The sequence below is a fragment of the Mus musculus genome, chromosome 1, assembly GCF_000001635.26.
Source record: "Mus musculus strain C57BL/6J chromosome 1, GRCm38.p6 C57BL/6J".
NCBI lineage: Eukaryota > Metazoa > Chordata > Mammalia > Rodentia > Muridae > Mus > Mus musculus.
Window position 1 is genome coordinate 191485719 of NC_000067.6, and position 5337 is coordinate 191491055.

Sequence of the window (5337 nt, forward strand, 5' to 3'; positions counted from 1 at the left end):
GTGTATATGTGTGTCTGTATTGTGTGTTTGTGAGTATGTGTGTGAGTGTGTATATGCATGTGTATATCTGTATGTGTATGTGTGTGTATAGTGTATGTGTCTATGGGTGTGTATATGTGTGTCTGTGTGTGTGTAAATGTGTGTCTGTATTGTGTGTGTGTTTGTATGTGTATGTGTGTGAGTGTGTATATGTGTGTGTGTGTATCTGTAGGTGTGTGTGTCTATAATGTATGTGTCTTTGAGTGTGTGTATGGTGTCTATGTATGTCTATGTATGTGTGTGTCTGTGTGTGTCTCTGTGCATGCACACACACATATGAACAGAGACTGAGGGAGAAGTGTGTCATGGGCACGTGTGTGGTGAGGAGAGTGTGTCTTGCGTATGATGCAGCTCACAGGGAGACACCTTTGTCAGGTGAATTCCCTGGTTCACCAGAGCAAGCTGGAGGCCTTACTAAGAGCCCATTGCTTGAGTTCATTTGCCACAAAGACTTGGGGTCTAGCCTGTGCCACTTTTGACCATGTCTTCTGAGGTAGCTTGCTGGCTCCTGGGATCCCACAGGGTCTTTGATTCTACATTGAGAAGACCCGGTTCCATAGGTTAAGACTCAGTGCCTATCCTATACCCTAATCCTCAGTACTGGATGGTGGGGTTTTTCTTTGTTTTGGTTTGTTGTTGTCGTTGTTGTTTGTTTGTTTGTTGTTTTCTTTATTTTTAGCAATCCTGAAATGGGATTATATGTTAAAATAACCCCAGAAGGAGAAATATGAGTTCCGATCTCCTGATTAAAGTTTCTAGCACAGAGATTTTCATTTACATTCTCACTTTTCAGGATTATCTGTGAATGTTCTTAGACAAGAACATTTCTATTAGATTGTAAACGTGCCCAACAAAAGAAGAACATCAGGCAGGAAGGTTGGGCTCCAGTTCTTTCCCTTTAATCTTGTTGAGTCTCAGTGAGCTCATCTGTACAATGGGGAGACTAGAGCCCCTCTCAAAGGGCTGTGGTTAGGATCAAACAGACCTGTGACTGTAAAAGCCCATGATGCACTGGGGGTGGGTGGGTATTTGAAGCTGCTTTTGCCTGTCAGCTGCTTACTGGCCGGTTAATTAAGCAGATATGAATTGGGCTGTCTTCCTAGCCATCTAGACAGCATCTCTGCAGGCCTCCGGGCTTGCTGCTTCTCCTCCGACCACTCAGTCCCTGCAGCAATCTCGCTGGGTCACAAGGTCAAAGGGCTTGAGACGCTTTGACCTCACTGAGCCTGGGGCACAAAGTTCCTGGATGGCCTGCAGAAAGCTTTCAGAAAGGACTTGGTGTGAGGAGCCTGCCTGTTTGTCTTGCAGCAGAGCATTTTAGGGCCCGTGTTGCTCCTTTAAAAGACACAATTGCTCTTCCTATCTCTTCCAATGCACCAAGAGAAAGATAAGGAAGATCTGGGAGCACACAGGGAATAGGATATAAGATACTGGACGCTGTGGCCTCCAAGTCACCTGTGCCACGAACGTTATGTAAAACACTTTGGTACAACGAAAGAGAAATGGTTCTCTAGCCCTCAAGTTCTCTCTTAACTCTTCTGCCTGTGTACAGGAACAAGCCCATCATCATCTCAGCCACTGTGAGAGAACAGAACCTTCAACCTGTGGAGACCAGAACCGAGGAGACAGGAAGCCGATACCACATAACACTTGTGCTCCCAAGGACCCAGACAAAGGCATGCCTTTGGGAAGCCACCATTCCCCATGACAGTGGGACGGCCCTGTGAGTCTGTGAGTATTCATGAGTTAAATCTCAGCTTCACGCCCTGAGCGTTTCCGCTGGGTCCCTGGGTGGGAGGGCTAAGGTGTCAGAAGGCACTATCTCCTCTGATGCTCCCTCCCTCTGTCTGGGGGGAGGGCACGCTCCCCTTACCTTCTTCTGTGACGCATCTCCTGCCTCTGTCTCCATCACTACTTCCCCCTTGTCTCTGTGTGTGCTGGGTAACCAGGGAACAAGGGAAAAAGTGTGGTGTCCTGCATTGCCGTCCCAGCATTTGCAAGAACTGTAGCCCTCCCTGGCTGTCCTGTAGATCAGGCTGGCCTGGTTGGAGATTCACCTGCCTCTGCCTCCCGCGTGCTGGCATCAAAGGTGTGCACCACCACCTGGTTTCAACTTCACTTTCTTAATGGAAGTATAACCACTCAGCCCCGACTGATTCTATCAACTGTGTTCATACACACTCAGTGAGTTCCAGGGAGGCCCTGGCTCACTCATTCCACAAAGAATTCCTAAGCGTAAACCTCATACTAGCCACTTGGAATCCACAGGGGACCTGGAGCTGAGTGTCCCACTTAGGAGACAAAGACCCGGACAAGATTATCAGGTGAGCCTGCCAGGAGATACTTCTCTAAGTGGAACCACCAATGCCTTCAGTAGCTAACAACTGCTGTGGACCCTAGGCCCCCAAAACACCTGTACCAAGCGAGCGTGGCTGAGTATACCTGCTACCTCACAAATTAACTGAGGAAAGTGGAAGCCAGCTGTGTGAGTCTTTAATGCCCTATTAGAAAATACACATTTATCACAGAGACGTCTGGAAGCTAGAAAAATGATGAAGCAGACAAAAGAATTCCCAGAATGCTGTTGATATATGCTCACACACATAAGCTCTATATACAAGTGTGTGTGTGTGTGTGTGTGTGTGTGTGTTTGTGTGTGTGTGTGTGTGTGTGTGTGTACACATATACCCAGGCATGCTCACGTGGTACAGAGGAAAATCATGGTGTCATTTCTCAGATACTCTTAAATCCTCCCCACACAATTTTTTTGGGGGGTGGGGTTGTCTGTCATTGTCAGGTGAGCTGGGGTGAGTGGCAAGCAAGCCCCAGGGATGGGTCCTCCTGCCTCTGTCTCTAATGTTGAAGTTACAGGCATACACACCATGCCCAGCTTCTAAACATGGGTTGTGGGGACTGAACTCAGCACTTGGCTGACTAAGCCATCTCCCAAGTCCTCTTTCCTTTTCCTTTTCCTTTTCCTTTTCCCTTCCCTTTTCCTTTTCCCTTCCCTTTTCCTTTTCCTTTTCCTTTTCCTTTTCCTTTTCCTTTTCCTTTCCCTTTCCCTTTCCCTTTCCCTTTCCCTTTCCCTTTCCCTTTCCCTTTCCCTTTCCCTTTCCCTTTCCCTTTCCCCTTCCCTTCCCTTCCCTTCCTTTCTCTTCTCTTCTCTCTTTTCTTTTCTTTCTTTTTGAGGCAGGCCATGCCTCTTAGGCCATCCTTGAAATCACTCTGTGTTCTAGTCTGGCCTTGCACCTTGCCTCAGCCTCCTGAATGCTGGATCACAAGCACATGTCACCACACCTCTGTGAGCCCAGCATGGAACACATATCCCTTTCAGTCAGTCGCTCCCTTAACAGCTGTCACCACATCCTAGGCACTGTATTCCACACTAAGGACATTAGCACAGTCTGGTGGAAGGACATGGGGAGGGTGTGTGCTATTGAAACAGCATACTGTGTGATCTCTAAGGTTGGGGGCGGCCTTCTTCTACTTATGGATTCTGGGAAGACCAAGATCAAACACATCTTCCTGTCGCATCCTCAGACTATGGAAAACACAAAGGCAGCAGAGACTTTCCCAGAGCACCTCAAACTGGCTTTGGGGGGAGCTGTCAGGGCTCGATCACACAAAGCTCCACTTCCTTTCATCATTATAGAGAATGCTGTAGACGTTTCTGTAATCATTTCCATATGCTTAAAGACATTCATTTTTTATTTTGTGTGTTTGTTTTTCCTGCATGTATGTATGTGCACCACCTATGTGCCTGGTGCTCTTGGAGGCCAGATCCTCTGGAATTAGAGTCACAGATAATTGTGAGGCATCATATGGGCTCTGGGGGTTGAACCCAACCTTTTTTTTTTTTTTTAATTTATATGAGTACACTGTAGTTGTCTTCAGACACACCAGAAGAGGGCATCAGATGGTTGTGAGCCACCATGTGGCTGCTGGGAATTGAACTCAGGACCTTCGGAAGAGCAGTCAGTGCTCTTAACCACTGAGCCATCTCTCCAGCGTTGAACCCAGTCTTTTGCTAGAGCAGCCAGTGCTCTCATTTGCTGAACTGTTACTCCAGCCTCCACATATTTAATGTAGTGCTTTACTCTTGTAAAAATGGGGAGGGGATCTAATTTAAGGATTGAGGGTGACAAGCTGGGGAGACATATGTATATGTATGTATGTATGTATGTATGTATGTATGTTTGTATGTATGTGTGTATGTATGCATGCATGCATGCATGTGTGCATGTATGTTTGTATGTAGGTATGTGGAAGGAAGGAAGAGATACAAGTCCAGTTTGGGGCAGTCAGCTTGGACAGAGCAGCTTTATTGACTGGGAAGAAAAGCAGCACCCACTCACTTGTAGGTGTAGAGCAGAGATGGCTGAAGAAGAGTGTGACTGACCATTGTCATTTATCACAGGTACTGTGTGCACAGGGTGGTGTGCACAATCCTCACAGGGGAGAGAGGAGGACGCCAGCACACAGCTGTACTTCCAGGTGGTTGCCCAGAGCCCTGGTCCCCAGCGGACATCACCTCGAATGCATGCAAGGTTCTGTCGAGTGGACTTGGCATGCTGATGGCTTCCCTCATTTGCTTCTCAGGTGACTTCCACTTCTCCTTACACGTACAGAAATGTCACCAGGGCTGGCAGGCCTAGCTTAGGCTTCTCTGTTAACTTGTTTAAGTGCTAAATTACCCAATTTCCAATGGGTTTATTAGAACTCCATGGTACCTGCTCAGAAACTTGAGAAGGCTCCGTCTTGCCTCACCCTGACAGAGTCATTTTGGGACACAGGGCTTGCCTGGAGCCTGGCTTCCTGATGACGGTTGACTAGGGGCCAGCATTATCCTTGGGCTGCATAGTACACACGTGCTTCCTGCACCAAAGCTCTGAGCACTCTAATTTACTGGAGGGGAAACACCTGTAATTCCCGTTTGGAAAATGTCTGCTTAATGGCAATCCTCCCGGGTGTGACACACTTGACAAAGGACGGCACAGTGGGACGGGGTCTCATGCAGTCTGTTTCATGTGCAGATATAATCAGAGATTTGGCCAGGTATTTGGAAATGGCTGGGCCCTCCAGATAGCTTAATCACTGAATTAACGATTCTTTGATTTTCAGTTTGGCAGGCCTCCTGTCATTTGAATTCAGCATGCTGCCTGATAGCCAGGGCACATCCTTGGACATCCTCAGGAGCCACACTCACCCCCTTCCTGTGACACCTGCTAAGCAGATTGCTAGCCTTGGGTCCACCTTCCCAGGCCTTCTGCTTCTATGCCAAGGACATGGAACCCCCTT

At 47.7% G+C, this 5337-nt stretch overlaps 1 long non-coding RNA gene across 1 annotated transcript; it reads left to right on the forward strand.

Moving 5' to 3' along the window:
- Positions 1–1623: 1623 nt before the first annotated feature.
- Positions 1624–4657, forward strand: Gm32334. The gene is made up of 3 exons (XR_373886.3): positions 1624–1770; positions 2308–2363; positions 4457–4657. It is a non-coding gene; the product is annotated as a predicted gene, 32334 (long non-coding RNA).
- The last annotated feature ends 680 nt before the right edge of the window (positions 4658–5337 follow it).